Below are 17,360 nucleotides of genomic sequence, written 5' to 3'. Positions count from 1 at the left end.
AACTGCACTGTGGTCAGGTATTCCTTTAATTATCCTATGAGTGAAGCCATTCTGCGCAGCACGAGCACTAAGAAAAACTAAATCCAGTAGGGCGTTGGACCTTGTGGTGCCAGTAACGATCTGGAGGAGCCCATCAGAGAGTGACAAATTTAGGAGTGCTTTGTTAATAATGGTATCGCGACCGCTACAGGTCATTGCCGACCAGTTAACCCCAGGTGCAGTGAAATTACCCATGCAAATGAAATGTGCCGCAGAAACGTTATGTTCAAGAATGAATTGGCTGAGGGAGTGAATGCTTTCAACCGAACACCCAGGAGGGCGATGAAATACACCGATTACACTTGACTTTTTAGGAAGATGCAGCTTGCACCATACTGATTCAGTCGCAGCTGGAGAAGGCAACACCGAAAACTTAAGGTCAGAACGCAGTAGCAAAGCAACACCACCACCTTTCATATCAGAGCGATCAGACCTAACTGCGATGAATCCTGGTGGGGTAAATTCTGATTGAAGTATGCCATCATGTAACCATGTTTCGGTGATCCCAATCACATGGGGGGAATACGAGGAGACAAGAGCAAGAAGGTCTCGAAAATAATTAGTGATACTTCTGGCGTTTAGATTAAGGAGGGTGAGATGATCTGGTAGCTTACGTGCTGGTCAGGAAGGCGACGAACAACTAGACTGAATGGATGCAGGCCCAGAAGGGGGGCGGTTTACTTTATCCCGACTTTTAACTAGCATATTGAGGTTAGTGTCCCAGTCATGACGAGTGTCGTCAATGGAAACATGGTCGAAACGTATTTGAACTGTAGAACCATTGCTACGATGAGATGAGGTGGCATCCCAAAGTGTCCTACGTAACGAACGTACTCGTGCAGAATAATTTTCAGTAATTTGGAGATCAGTACCTTTTAGCTTTGGAGCATTGCTGAGAATATCCATTTTATCTCTGAAATCGAACAGTTTGAGAATGACTGGACGTAGAAGATCATTGTGCGCCGTACTGATTAGGTGACAACGCTTGGTACGAGGGCACACCATTTCCAAATGCTCGGACATTAATTTCCCAACGGTAGCGAGTAAAGAAACGTTTGTTTCTTCTGATTCTTCGGGCAAACTATGGATGATATTGTTGTTCCTTCGAGAGCAATTTTCTGGTTCGTTGTTTATAGAAACAAGTTTAGATACTGTTTGTGATAAGTGCAAAATCTCGGAACGTTCTGGCTCAGACAAACTGTTCACGGAAGATGCCGGCTTTTATTCGAGTGCAGACACATGCGCTTCAAGAGACTCAATACGGGCGTTGAAGGAATGGTTAATATCAGAGATATCGCGTGCGATTTGCTTTTGACCAGCCAGTATCAGCGAAAGAGTTTCCGCCAATGAATCAGAAACGCCAGGAAAAGGAGCGGATACCGATACATCAGAAGCTGATTTGGAGCGAGTCGATGGTGGTTTGACAGAATCAGTTGTGTTATTAGTAACCTTAGGACGGAATTCCTTGCGAGGGCCGGGATCAGTTCAACGGCACCGCTTAAGATAAGACGATGTAATCAAAACGCAATGTGTGAATAACAGAAAATAACACTTCGTCGGCAGGCACAGAGCAGCAGAAATCGACCATCGCTTCTAAAGCACGCAGCATCTGTGAGGTAACATACCTGTAAAAGCAAGCAGCGATCAGGCATTGTGCTCACGCCGCTCCTGCCTAGCCCACTGAAGAAGATGCCGGGATGAAATCCTTTTAAAGGGGCGAGTGTGACGTCACTGCCCAGGGGTCGGTCTTCTTCCAGGGGTCGTTGCAGGCATCCCGGCAAGGTGAGCGAGGCAGACAGTTAGGGCTATCTAGCATCACCAGTCTGCCGGGAACGTCGTCGATAAGAGATTCTGGAGGGACAGCGAAGTTCGCATGCGCAGGCCAGGGTGATGGGTCAGGCACGATCCTTGGTTCAGCAGAACACGGCAGCAGGGCGGCGAACCAAAAAGCGAACTGAAAAAGCAAGCACCGATCAGGCATCGTGCTCACGCCGCTCCTGCCTAGCCCACTCAAATGCAGCGGCAATTCGTATAAAAAAAATTTCTCACCAGAATACTGCTGAGGCATCTGTCCGCCGTACTATAGATGTCCCGCAGTTACCCAACCTATATTCAAATCCAGACGATCCGAGCCTAAAAACAAACTACGTGTCTCGTAAATGAGAAAACACACTTTTAATCTCCAATGCAATGGTCAGAACAAGTGCTGACACAAAGCAGTCTGAGAGGGGTGAGTCAGCCAACGCAATCCGCCACCGCGGAAACCCGTACACACGCCAGCGGGCTTGGCAGCGCCGCATTAGTGATATCGCCTGTGCGTCGAAGCGCGTATCAGCTCGAATCGTCTTTTAAATGGTTTTCAACTGTTATAAATACAGCTATGGGAGAAAATATTACGGTTAGTCATCGTGTTGTGCGCTGTTCAAGCATGCGCTCCGTATAAACACACATCACAATCGACTCTTAACAGCAAAGAGAGACAAGAGGTCGAAAAGGTCGTTTTCGAAAGAGGTCGTTTTCGCTAGACGTTTCTCGAGTTCTGTATAATTTCTCATTTTTCGCCGCTGTGTCACTGTGTATCTCTTTATGTGTGCGTCTCATTGTGTACCGTGGGTACTCTTTATTCTTCCCCAAAGTATGTGCTACGTCCTTCGCATTAAGCGTTGCAGTTGTTCTAAGTGGCAGTCACCTCGTTAACCTACGTTAGAACGGTGGTTTGGGCTAGTTGGTGGCGCATACTGAAATTCGAAACAGCGCAAAAAGACGGGGAAAGAAAACGACGACTAAAGACGCTGACTAACAACTGGTTGGTTTATTGCGCGGGTTGCGAAATATACCCAGAAAAGAAGGCGAGAAGGAACACGATAAAAAAGAAGGAAGCACAAAAAAGCACGAAAAAAAGAAGTGCATTGAACATTGGAAACAAAATACAAGATTGATACACGTGCATTGATTAAGTAGTAGCAACGCTGAAATGAGACGTGGCCAGAGGCGCGAGGCAAGCAAGACATCCTGAACAGCTAAGCTTTTTATGAGTCCAGATTGCGGATTTCCTTTTCAAGTATTTCAATGAACGGCTTACTGACACAATCGCTGCCTGCCTTATGAAAGAGGTAGGCTTCATAGATCTCATGCTTACGCTGACCCTTATACGTTTTTGCAACACGGGTATCGTGGAATCTGGGCGAGCAGCCGTGGTCTTTACAATGTGTGGCAAGATTGCTGCCAGTTCCCGTTTTCAGTGTGTTTGCATGCTTGCAGAGACGATAGTTCAGACAGCGCGCGGTCTAACCGATATTGGTCTTCCCGCAAGACAAGGGAACTTCATACACAACGGAGCGCCTACATTTTATATACGGTTTAGTGTGGCCTATTTCGCAAAAGGTGCCCCTTGGCTCATTTATGTTCACTCGCCTACAAAGGCCACCCAGATTGTGTGGTGTGGGAAACACTACTCCTACACCAGCGCGACCCGCTACCTTTTTCAAAATGTGCGAAACTCTACGCACATAGGGAACAACAGTGAATTTCGCCGGCCTCTCCTTCGGTGATCCAGCTTCGCTGCCTTTGTGAAATTGCCCTAACAACACTTCAGCTAAGTCACGTAGTAAGGCCGGTGGAAAGCCTGCCGACAGGAGCCTCACAACCAGCTAATCAAAACTGGCATCTACTTCATGCGGGCAAGATCTATTAAGGGAGTCCCTCAATGCAGCTAAGCCAATACTCAATTTCACGACTTTGGAATGGGCGGACGAGAGCGGGAGTTGGTTTTTTCCTGGAGCGGGGTGCATGCTTCCAACAAACATGGCTTGGCCTGAAATGTAAGAGGAGGTAAAAAAACCGCAGCTCATTGTGCGAAAGAAGTTCCCTTGTAAAAGTGACACCAGCTAGGGTGGTCTCGAAAATGTCTGTGATGCGCTGCACATGCTCGTCCCCGTCATCAGTCACGCACTCGAAAACCACCAAGAAGTCCTCCAAGTAGCAGAAAACGCGCACGGTTTTGGGACACGAACCATAACCTCCATTTGCCGGCAGTGTCGCGCCAGCAGGGAACGCTAAACATAGGCGCCAAGCATGACCCTATGCATACACCTTTCCTCCGAACGAAGAATTCGCTGTCTGCAATACTTCGCTGTCTGCAAGAATTGCCGTCTGCAAGGCGCGCCTCTTGTCCTACTCCATCAAGCATGCGTACGTCCCACCAGCGCTCTTCCTCTTGGTAGGCCCTTTCCCGCCGTCACGCCCGCTAGCATTGCAGCTGTGCCGCTACCGGCGGTCTGACTCCTGGAGGCAAATCCGTCTTCTAAAGAACGACCTTCTTGCCGCCTGTATTCTGGAGTGTCCCCGTGGGCGGCACTATCACCGGTTCCAGCAGGAAATTCAAACAGCATCGCAAGTTTCAGAGTTCGTCCGGCGGAGCATTCTCTCAAGATTGCGCAAGCCGTCGAGACCACTTCATCCGAGAAACACCGTGACTTTTCTGGGAGATCCCGCCGTGCCTGCAAGTGTGAAAAAGGTGTTGAAGTTTTGCGTACATCCCAAAATGGACAAGACCGAAATGCTGGGGCTTGTCAGGGCCACAGCTTTGAGGGCTGATTCAGAGAGTGCGGACAGATGCATTCTGGAGGCGGTCGATGCCTTGCCTGGAAAGTGTGAGGGAACTCCGCGCATAAAGACCTCGAGCGTCGTCAATGCACTCCGGGACGCTGACCTAAAACTCTTCCAGTCCCACAAAGAGGGCGGCTTCGCTGTTATTCTCTCGGGGTTGTACAACGAAAAGGCGCTATCAGCAGCCCAGGAAAACTTTTGTCCTGCTCAAATTGACCACAGAAAAGCCAGAAGGGAGGCTCTCAAGGAGTGTCAGGGTGAAGCGCTGAAAGACCTTGCAGGCTATGGAAAGAAGGCTGATGGGCTCAGCCTACAGGCTTTCTTCACGGCCAAGACTCACAAGGAAGGCACGCCATTCCGCGTCATCGTGTCCAAAAGGGGCTCTTGACAACGCGTTGTGGGCAAGTTCTTGCAAAATTCGCTATCCTAGCTGAAAATCGACGACCCTTTTCTTGTCAGGAGCACTACCGAAGTTTCTGACTACCTCCAATGGCAGTCCCCCCTCATGTGTATGGGTTCTCCCTGACATTAAGGACCTCTACTATTCCAAGCCGCACTCTGAGCTCATGCAGGTCCATTCTGAGAGAATACCCTACTACGTATCCTACTACCCTACTACCCTACTAGAATACCCTACCAAAATGCTAGTGCTGTGGACGCCAACACCTTCTTGGACCTGTTCGGCCTCTACCTGCGCTCTTCTGTTGTGGAGTTCAACAGCGAATTTTTCCTTCAGAGGAAAGGTGTTTGCATAGGGTCGTGCTTGGGGCCTACGATTAGCGACCTCCTGCTGCCGCGACACTGCGGGCAACTGGAGGTTATGCTTCGTGCCTCCAACACCGTGCGCGTTTTCCGCTACGTGGATGACTTCTTGGTGCTTTTCGAGTGCGTGACTTGTGACGGGGACGAGCATGTGCAGCGCGTCACGGACATTTTCGACACCACCCTAGCTGGTCTCACGCTTAAAAGGGAACTTCCTTCGGACAATGCGATGCGGTTTTTGGACCTCCTCTTGCATTTCAGGCCAAGCCATGTTTGTGGGAGCTATGCAACCCTATCCAGAAAAAACCTTTTTCCGTTCTCGCCCGCCCATTCCACAGTCGTGAAACGGAGCATTGCCTTAGCGGCATTAAGTGGCTCCCTTAAGGTATCTTGCCCGCATGAAGTAGAGACCAGTTTTGATTCACAGGTTGTGAGGCTCCTGTCGGCAGGCTTCCCACTGGCCTTGCTAGGTGACTTAGCTGAAGTGTTGCTAGGGCAATTTCACGAACGTAGCGAAGTTCGATCGTTTAATGATAGGCCGGCAAATTTCGCTGTTTTTCCCTATGGGCATGGAGATTCGCACATGTTGAAAAAGGTTGCGGGTCGCGCTGGTGTAGGAGTAGTGTTTTCCGCACCACACAAACTGGGTGGCCTTTATAGGCGAGTGAACATAAATAAGCCAAGGGGCACCTTTTGCGAAATAATTCACATAAAACCGTATGTAGAATGTAGTTGCTCCGTTGTGTATGAAGCTTCCTTGTTTTGCGGAAAGACCTATATCGGTCAGACCGGGCGCTGTCTGAACGATGGTCTCCTCCAGTATGCAAACACACTGAAAACGGGTACTGGCAGCAAAATTGCCACACATTGTAAAGACAACGGCTGCTCGCCCAGCTTCAACGATACCCGTGTTGCAAGAATGTATAAGGTTCAGCGTGTGTGTGAGATAAATGAACCCTACCTTATTCATAAGGCAGGCAGCGATTGTGTGAATGAGCCTTCCATTCAATTACTCAAAAAGAAAATCCGCTCTGTGGACTCATAAAAAGCTTAACTGTTCTGGATGTCTTGCTTGCCTCGTGCCTCTGGTCACGCCTCATTTCAGTATTGCTACCATTTAATCAATGCACGTGTATCAATCTTTTATTTCATGTGCAATGTTCAATGCACATCTTTTTCCGTTATTTTTCTGTGCTTCCTTGTTTTTTATCGTGTTCCTTCTTGCCTTCTTTCTGTGTATATATCTCAACCCGCGCAATAAACCAACCAGTTGTTAGTCAGCGCCTTGTGTCGTCGTTTCATTGTCCCATCTTTTTGCGCTGTTTCAAATTTCAGTCGTCAAGCTGCTCATTGCAGTAGCTTTTTGTGATTGCTTCTTTTTTATTCTTCATGTAAGAGAAAATAAACATTTAATTGAACCTAATTCAATATCCAAGCAGTCGATTACTCAACTAGGAAAGCTCAAGAAACACTCGCAGCCCCAGCCAGTCACTTCGCCAAGAAAGCGCACATTTAGAATACAAGGATAATATGTGGTTATTGACGAAGAAAGCGCACATTTAGAATACAAGGATAATATGCAGTTATTGACGATTCGGGATTCATAAGCCAGAAGCGAGGCGTACAGTACAGCAAGACTATGAAGAAGCACGTTATTGCCAAACCGAAGCAAGGCCATATTACGGAAATATTTGTTAATCAAGCTCTCCGCCAGATGATGCTTCAGGGTGAACAAGCAACACTGGCTTGTCTGCGGAAACGATACTGGATGTTGAAAAACCGCCAAATAGTCAAGAGAGTAGTAAAAAATGGGTCGTTTGCAAAATACATAATAGGAAAGCAGTCAGCCAAACGCCCTCTCTACTAACACAAGACCGAGTCACGCAAGTGCTGCCATTTCAAGCGAGCAGAATAGACTTGACAGGAATACCATACGCACCACACAAAGGGCAGTGCATAACGCAGTATGCAGTAATTCGCACCTGCGCCGTCTCAAGACCGAATCATCTAGAAGTGCTAAACAAGTGTTTAGCCTTCAACGTCCTACAAGCTTTCCGTGGATTCACAGCACGACGAGTAATACCAACAATAGTGCATTCACACAACGCCAAAACATTCAAACGTGCAGAGAAAGGCAATAACAAAGGGTTGAAAACAATTCGAAGAAAAATATAGATATTGCAGCTTACATTATGTCAAGCGGAATACGATAGCGGAGGGGGCACCCGTATGGGATGAATTTAATGAGCGTTTGATAAGAAGCCTAACAACCTCCATATGCAAACTATTCATTAGCATCACGACCACAGTAGAAGAGATGCTAACCATCGTAACAAAACTGGAAGGAGCGTTACATAATTCACCCTTAACCGACATTTACAGAGAGCATGGCGAGCTCATGCCAATAAAGCCTGCGGACAATATCGGACATTTCAGTATTCAGCTCAGGACCTGCGGAAACGTCCACGGTCGACGGCTGTCGCTGCCTTCGGCTTCAACGAGGATAAAAGCGCATCTGCAGCCGCGTGGCCCACATTCTTGAGGGAGCGATCAGCCACCGCGGTTCGATCGAAGCCTGCAATCTGAATCGTCTAATGCTGTCCAGGTCTCCAATCAACATTACCCCGCCCCTCGTTGTCCTTGGCTGTCGAACAGCTTATGTTTTTTTACGAAAAAAAGACCACCTGTATAAAAAAACTAAGCGCCAACCATTTAACACGCACCTCAAAACCAGGTATACACGATATTGCAATATGTTATGCGCATTGCTAAAAAACGCCAAGCGAAGGGATTATGAAAACCAAATTCTGGACAGCGGAAGCAATACAAAAAGAAAATTTATACGCGAACTTCTTAACACACCACTTCAACGTGACTCGGTCACATCCATTAAAACGAAGGACTCGCTGGTCACAGCACAGCTTGATATGGCGAACTGTATTAATCAACGTTTTCCTACAATATCTTCTGACCATTCTTATTTTGGGGGTACGGCCACATTTACTCGCCAACCACAATCATTCTTTCTTATTCCTACCAACCCTGTGGAAATTGAAGCCGTCATTTCAAGGCTAAAAGCGGCTGGTCCTGGCTTAGATAGAATTCAGGCGAAACACATCAAATTGATTTGTCCATTCATTCTCCGAATTTCAGGTTCTGTTTTAAATCTTGTCTTTAAAACTGCTTTGTTCCAAAGCATATTTAAATTGGCTAAAGTTGTTCTGGTCTTCAACAAAGGCGATCCGAATCAAACATAAAATTATTGATCGATTTCAATCCTCCCACTTCTTGACAACGTGCTTGAAAAGTTAAACAAAAAGAGACTGTCTAACTACTAAATAAAGTTTAGTATACTAACTCCCAGTCAAATCTGCTTTCGACCTTGCCTTTCAACAGATAAAGCTTTCACATCTTTTGTCGATAGCATGAAAATATTCATTGGCAAAGAGAATTACGCTGGCTCGGTATTCGTGGACTTATCGAAGGCATTCGACAGTATTGATCACGATACCCTCTTCACTAAACTTCAGTCATACGGAATAGCTGGACCGCGCCTTCAACTGTTGAAAAGCTTCTTGTCAGATAGGCAGCAAATTGTTTGCGTCGATGGCACTTTTTTTTCCTCTAATTTTAACAGGAAAGGCGTACGCCAAGGCTCTGTTTCAGGGCCGCTTTTCTTCCTCAGTTACGTAAATGATTTACCGCAGTGCGTCACGCACTCGAAATGCATTCTATACGCTGACGATACCACCATTTTTTCAGACAATTCTGACACAGAGATATTAATTTCTCATTTGCAAAATGACTTATGTTCTCTTGAAACTTGGTGAGCTAATAACAAACTATCTATTTACTTGTTTAAATCGTCCCTAATGGTATTACAATGCCCGAATAAAAAGTTGCAAATAAAGTCTTGCCTCCATGTAGGTCACGATCCCATTTTACTGTGGAACCAAACACCATTAGGTATTGTTGTTGACCCTCACCTAAAGTTCCAATGCCAGATCTTCTCCATTTGCAAACAGATATCAATTCGCATTCGAGCGCTTCTTAGAGCTAGACTGTAATCCAGTACGAAAACTTTGTTGGATTTATATTATGCAGTTATTCTTAGCCACTTGAACTACTGCATAACATCGTGGGGTCGATCGTATAGAAATCACCTTTCACCATTAGAACAACTTTAAAAACATGCAATGCGTATAATAACGTTTTCCCCAAAAATGTCACACCTCTTCCTATCTTTACTGAAATTAATATATTACCTTTGCAAAAGATATATTTGTATAGCGTGAGAGTTCTGTTTTTTGAAGTGCTTCGCAGACTCCTAGATCTTGACATTTTCCCTCGCCACTGGTTAACCAACCCTAATTGCACTAGATTTTCCTCCCGTGAGAGTTTGTTGTTGCCCAAGGTAAGAACTAATTAGGGTAAATTTAGTTTACCTGTTCTTGCTGTTTGTTTGAATGACGTACCACTGAAAATGAAGATAGCTCGCTTCAATCATTTAAAAGAAAATTCAAAATGTTCTTAGCTACTCACCAGTAACTCCTAGAAATATTTTTCTGGTGTGACATCTTTCCGTGGTTGTTCTGTTGTCAATTGATTACAATTTTCCTGTTTTTTCCACAATGTGTTGTATTTTCTTTTATATCCTATTCTTACACGATGTTTTATAGGATTTGTATAGCGTATGCAATATATACTGTTTGTATGATGCTCACAACTTGGTATCTCCGAAACATGTAGCATAGAAGGTCCCACCTGTGGTTCTGAAACCTTGGGACCTTCTCGTGTAGTTCACCAATGTTATTACACTCTTGTACTTTTCTAAATTTATAAATAAACTGACAAAGACGGCAGCTAAACGCCGAACAGTGCATCATGACCAGAGATGAATTGGTATACAAGATTTCACCAACAGTACTTGAAAAAAATCTCAGCAATATCACGCACAAAAGCAACGACCGGCCAAAAGTTGGAAGAAGGCGATGTCGTTTTCCTGGGAGGCAGCAGACAGAGAACGTTCTGGGAACTGTTCAGGATTGCGACATAATCCGGAAGTCACGCTGTGACGAAACCGTGTCTTTTGTGGGGAAACAAGAAGTTGATACAGCGTTCAATCAAACACACTTACCCGCTCGAGGAATTCTCTAAATGAGCGCGCCAACAACGATCCTGGTGTCCTTTGAGAGGGCGGTGATTTGATAAATATCACCGTCATTTACACTGAAGAGGAAAGGATCTGGTCCTCCTGGCGCGACACGCATTCAGTGTTCTGTAAGCTATAAAAAAACGTATCTAGATGGTACACCAGCCTGCCCCGTGTTTACAGTAATGAAGCTGCGTTTAAAATTACAATAATTAAAATAACTTCACCGTGCAGTTATACAAGCTTATTAGCCATTGCGTGCATTTCTGTCATGTTAATATTGACGTCACCGCCATTTCCCGATCTCAGGTTTCTATTGGTTGAAAAAAAAGTCTAGTTTTCATAAAAGAATAAAACATGCCCTTCTATCGGGTGGTAGAACTTGTCACTACACGTGACACTATGCCCTTTAAGGTTTTCTGAGAGTACTGTGAATCTGGGCAGAAAATTCGCAGAAAATTCACTTTTTATTAGTTAAAGCATTCTTCAACCTTGTTTTCCTTGAATATTTTGGAATATCGATAATCTGGTAGGGCCAGAACTTAATCGTCCCAAGTGTATTCCGTTTTGTTAGAATGACGACAAGAAAGACGAACTAGAAATTGTTGAAAAACGTCGGTTTACACCAATATTCATTTCACGCGAACTGCTCGATGCAAAAGAAATTGTAGTATCTGCCTTCTTCGGGACAGGCAACTTCTATTGGGCTATCATCCCTCTAGATGGAGCCATCCAGATGAAATAGAACTATATAAAATACGACAAGGACAGAGTGTGGCATCGTGATACATCCTTAGCTGTGCACACTAGGCTGGTTTATCAGGCGCCTTAGCCCTGACACTTTTGCCATACTTTCTTTTGGTGTGTTTCTTCTCATTTTATTTTGTTTTCCTGACGGGTCCCCTTTGTTCGCTCGCTTAAAATCACAAACTACGCCACCGTCAAACTACAGAATCAGGGCCTACGTGGTGCGCCCTGAGACTGGAGAGCTTCAGAGTTCTAAAAATAACAGCCCGCTTCTTTCAGCATTTAGTGCGCTAGATTTACTTATGGTGATTATGATGATGATTACTAGGCATCTCTTGGCGTCGGTTTGTCTGTTGTAAGCAACCGACTTGCGTATTTTGTTTCACTTACCGTCTCTACTCTTTTCAAACTTATAGGTTTGCCTCCTGGAGTCCCCTATTTTCAACTCCAAGCGACTCCCTCTCTCTTTTTTCTTCCCCCGCTGTTTTAAAGTCCACCCGTTTGTACTACCCCTACGTAACAATCGTTTTCCTACTCTTCTTCCGTTACCATTCCAGCCGCCTCTCTGTAACCTCTATGGCCCTGAAGTACAAGTTCCTTCCTCACCCCCAATCCCATGGTCTCCGGCACCGTCCTTGCAACCGGTGACGTTGAACAGCTGTTTCCTGTGTTTGGGGCGTGATGCGCAATGATATATACTATGGAAAATGTCGGTATTCTGGGGGGAACCGTTTCCAGTTCGGATTCTGCGTGAAACTGCGAACTTCTCCATAATCAGGTGCTACATTTTAGTTTCAGCGAAGTGGAGCGGCTAATAGTTGTTTATTTCGGACATCATTATTCACTGCGTTCCATAAAGGCACCACAACGCCCCTCGTTGTTTGTGCGTTGCATCACAATGTGCACCAAACAGAGCAATTATTTGCTACCTTGAACTTTGGAAATATATTACGAATTCAGATTGCTGCACACTCTTTCGTTCCCTTCCAAAAACACATTATGGCTGACTGCGGAGATATTTGGTTCTTGTCTGATAGCTTGGGCCAAGTGTTTGTGTTTTCAAAAAAGAAATGAAAGCAAGTTATTTTCATTGTCTACATGAACTTTTGATATGCTGGCTATGGTGCCCACTGTGGCAGGAGACACTTTTTGGCATGCTGAGGTATCGTCATGGCGATTGTGGGGGAATAATAAGATTTCACAGCAATGCTGAAAAGCTACAACCGAGCGCCTCTCGAGAAGTGCACATTGTGCAGACATTTATCACTCAGCTTGCAGGAATAACTCGTGAGCCTAAAGTATGTTGCAATATTTTTGTATGTCGAAGTATTTAGAAGAAAAACATTGTCATGGCTCGGGCTAAAAAAAGTTCAGTTTCGTACAAAGAATCAAGTTCTCTAAAGATATCTCAGTGCTCCCTCCGTAAACGGTCGCTAAAATTTATGTATGACATTTTGGTATTCTGTATTTTCTAACAGGGCAAACCGGGACCTCGGGCCATTGAAATAGCAATGCACATTGTCATTTTCTGCGTTATTGATCTCTTTCTGCCATGTGTATGTTCACAGAGCAGCTCATGAAAGCTCCTGTACAAGAAGAGATGATTGCATTCTTCAAGTATACACGGGTATTTTTGATCTTTGGGGGTGCGTATTAGTTAGCGGCATTAAAAGTATTAACAGCTTCAAAATTCATTTACACACAATGAAAAACTAGACCTGTATTTCAAGGTGACAGTATGCTGTTTTTGAAACTCTTTTGGCAAAACGTTCCTGCTCATAGATTTTGATGTCGTACGGGCGCAAGCAGGCACACCTTAATTTTGTCTGTATACGGTCGCATTTCATTTTGAAGCTACTCGATTTGTTGGAGGGGTCAGTGTAATAAGCATTTATTTTGAACTGCTGTATAAAGCATAACGTTCACAATCAGCCTTTTCTGGATGCCGCAACACCAACAAGGAAAGACCTCCTTTTGCCTTTATTTTTAAACAAATGCGACACTTAGACATCAAGAGTGCATGCGGTGATAATATGGCACTGTGGGTACTCTGATTGTGGCTGCTTCCCCAACAATACGGTGGTCAATCAAGATACGATATTTCCGCTTATAATGCTAAGGTAATACCAATTATACTCATTAATGTAGGTGGACCACGAGTAGTGCCACCGCTAGATTCGTAAAAGTGGCTAAGTAAGGGTATCTAAGTAAGATTGCTAAGTAAGCACTCCACTAATGTGGACTGCTTAAGATCGGCAACTAATCGAAACCATCTTTTTAACTAGGCAGTGCCCGATTAATACATCGGTGCCGGATTGTCTGCAGATTCACCGACGCGTGCGGCTCACCACCCCTGTCACCAGTTCAGCCGATGTGTGCGCCGCTCCGCTGTTACTGGAAGCCCGTGGATCCCGCCTAGAAAATGGTGTTATTCTGCAGTCCATGCGTGATCCTTTGTAAACTGCTTTTCGCGACAACGGCCATCACTTCTCGGAAAGCAATCCACCACTGCGGACCGCTCAAGATCTCCAACTAATCAGAAATACCTTTTGACCTGGGCACTGCCCGACTGCTATACCGAGGCCAGAATAAGAAATTTCTTTTTACACTGGCACTGACCAACTGATATATTGGGGCCGGTTTGTAGGCAGATTCGCCGACGCGTGCCGCTGACCACTCTGTCACCTGTTCAGCTGATGTGTGGGCAGCTCGGCTGTTACTGGAAGGCCGAGATTCCCGCCTACATGCGGTGTGTTAATGCTGTCAACGCCATATCCTTCATAAACTGCTCTTCGCGGCAATGGCCATCACTTTTGGGCGAGCGATCCACCACTGCGGACCGCTCAAGATCGCCAACTAATCAGAAATACCTTTTGATACGGGCACTGCCCGACTGATATATCGGGCCGTATCGTCTGCAGATTCACCCACGCGTGCCGCCGACCACTCTTTCACCCGTTCAGCTGATGTGTGCTCAACTCAGCTGTTACTCGAAGGCCGAGATTCCCGCCTACAACGGCACATGTCTCAGCAGTCCACGCCGCATCATTCTTAAACTGTTCCTTGCGCACCGGGCATGACTTTTGGACAAGCGATCCTCAAAGGCGGACCGCTCAAGACTGCCAAATAATCAGAAACACCTTTTGACCCGGGCACTGCCCGACTGTTAATTTGATGCCGGATCGTCTGCAGATTCACCGACGCGTTCCCACTGACCACTCTGTCACCCATTCAGCTGATGTGTGCGGAGCTGAGCTGTAACTGGAAGTCCGTGGTTCCGGCCTACCTGTGGTGTGTCTATGCAGTCCACGCCGTATCCTTCATACACTGCTCTTCGCGACAACGGCCATCACTTTTGGGCGAGAAATCCACCACTGCGGACAGCTCAAAATCGCCAACTAACCAGAAATACCTTTTGACCCGGCCACTGCCCGACTGTTATATCGGGGCCGGAACATCTGCAGATTCGCCGACGCTTGCCGCTGACCACTCTGGGACCCGTTTAGCTGATGTGTGCTCAGCTCAGCTGTTACTGGAAGGCCGAGATTCCCCTCCTACATGTGGTGTGTCTATGCAGTCTACGCCATAATCTTCATAGACTGTTCTTCGCGAGAATGGCAATCACTTTTGGGCGAGCAATCCACCCCTGCGGACCGCTCAAGATCGTTAGCTATAGAGAAATACCTTTTTACCCTGGCACTGCCCGACTGATACATCGGTGCTGGATCGTCTGCCGATTCACCGACGTGTGCCGCTGACCACTCTGTCACCCGTTCAGCTAGTGTGTGCGCCGCTCAGCTGTTACTGAAAACCCGTGGTTCCGGCTTACAACGTGGTGTGTCTCTGCAGTCCACGCCAGATCCTTCATAAACTGGTCTCCCGGACAATGGCCATCACTTTTGGGCTAGCAATCCACCACTACAGACCGCTGAAGATCGCCAACTAATCAGAAATATCTTTTTACCCGGGCACTGCCCGACTGATATATCGGGGCCGGATTGTCTACAGATTCGCCGACGCGTGCCTCTGACCACTCTGTAACCCGTTAAGCTGATGTGTGCGGAACTCAGCTGTTATTGGAAGGCCGAGATTCCCGCCTACAACGGTAGGTGTCTGAGCAGTCCACGCCGAATAATTAAAAAACTGTTCTTTGCGAACCGGGCATGACTTTTGGAGAACGAATTCTGAAATGCGGACCGCTCAAGATTGCCAACTAATCAGAAACACCTTTTGACCCTGCCACTGCCCTACTGATATATCGAGGCCGCATCGTCTGCAGATTCGCCGACGCGTGCCGCTGACCCCTCCGTCCCCCGTTCAGCTGATGTGTGCGTAACTCAGCTATTACTGCAACTACAATGGTAGGTGTCTGAGCAGTCCACGCCGCATCATTCGTAAACTGTTCTTTGTGATCCGGGCATGACGTTTGGACAAGCGATCCTCAAAGGCGGACCGCTCAAGACCGCGAACTAATCAAAAAAACACCTTTTGACCCGGACACTGCCCGACTGATATATCGAGGCCGGATAGTCGGCAGATTCACCGACGCATGCCACCGACAACTATGTCGCCCATTCAGCTGATGTGTGCGTAGCCCAGCTGTTACTGGAAGTCCGTGGTTCCGGCCTACACGTGGTGTGTCTATGCAGTCTACGCCGTATCCTTAATACACTGCTCTGCGCGACAACTGCCATCACATTTGGGCAAGCAATCCGCCACTGCGGACCTCTCAAGTTTGCCAACTAACCAGAAATACCTTTTCACCCGGGCACTTCTCGACTGATATATCGTGGCTAGATCGTCTGCCTTTTCACCAACGCGTGCCGCTGACCAATCTGTCACCTGTTCAGCTGATGTGTGCGCAACTCAGCAGTTACTGGAACGCCGTGGTTACGGCTTACAACGTGGTGTGTCTCTGCAGTCCACGCCGGATCCTTCATAAACTGCTCTTCACTTTTGTGCGAGCAATCCACCACTACGGACCACTGAAGATCGCCAACTAATCAGAAATACCTTTATTCCCGGGCACTGCCCGATTGATATATTGGGGCCACATTGTCTGCAGATAGCACGGAAGAAACCGTGCAGCTAATTCAATAGCTGCACGGTTTTTTCCGTCTTTTTGGCCAAATGTTGTATCAAGAATTTGTTGATCCTGAATCTGCAACACTATGTGCTCTGCCAGAAAGGACAACCTCTATTATTCACCTGAATTCCCGCGCTGTTACAAACAAATATGACCACTTCACTTTCTTTCTTAGCCAATTCGCGTTTCGTTTCAACATTATCATGCTTACCGAAACGTGGTTTACCTCATTCAATATTTCTCCTTCTTTAAAGGGCTACAAGCTATTTTTAGCGAACCGATCCGACAAGCGTGGGGGTGGTTGCTACGACCGGCTACCGCAATTCACTGTGGTATCCAAATACTACGAGGGGCTGAGTGTTGAAGGCACGAACGCACTTGTATCTGTTCTATATCGACAACCCAGCGGCGTTACAAATACTTTCATAGAATTTGTGAACGAGCTGCTTGAATAGGCTTCATTTAAAAGGCTTCGATTAATTCTTGGTGGGGTTTCAACATTAACCTTCTTGCTGAGATCACTCATTCGAAAAATTATAAAAGTTTTGACTGCCTGTGACTTTACAAATATCATTAAAACGCCGACCCGAGTGACGTTAACAAGTTCAACACTCCTTGACCTTCTTGTGACCAACACCGACACGCCCGTGACACCAGCTGGCACTATCAATTGCGACTTAAGCGACCACTGTCCTATATTTAGAGCGTACTCCTCTTGCGATAATCGTTGTAATCCCTCTCCCCCCAAAGCAACTTACCAGAGCATAACTGTGTGGAGGTTGGAGCAGTTCAGAAACAAAATTCGCGAAAGCGAATGGACACCCGTTCTTAAGCATGGTACCGCACACGGCGCCTACAATAAATTTTTAGCAATCTTCGCTACAAACTACAACGCCTCTTTTCCGATAAAGTCCTTCACAGCCAGAAAGCGTATCAGAAAACCCTGGATTCGGCCTCATCAACTAA

At 46.3% G+C, this 17,360-nt stretch overlaps 1 pseudogene; it reads right to left on the bottom strand.

Moving 5' to 3' along the window:
* Nucleotides 1-335: 335 nt before the first annotated feature.
* LOC144167940 (uncharacterized) overlaps nucleotides 336-17,360 on the bottom strand; it is a 38,507-nt pseudogene continuing 21,482 nt past the window's right edge.

This window comes from Haemaphysalis longicornis, unplaced genomic scaffold, assembly GCF_048455015.1.
Source record: "Haemaphysalis longicornis isolate Haplotype H1 unplaced genomic scaffold, Haemaphysalis longicornis Haplotype H1 scaffold_2, whole genome shotgun sequence".
NCBI classification, from domain to species: Eukaryota; Metazoa; Arthropoda; class Arachnida; order Ixodida; family Ixodidae; genus Haemaphysalis; species Haemaphysalis longicornis.
The sequence above is the reverse complement of the archived record's forward strand: the minus strand, read 5'-3'. Positions and strand labels throughout refer to the sequence as shown.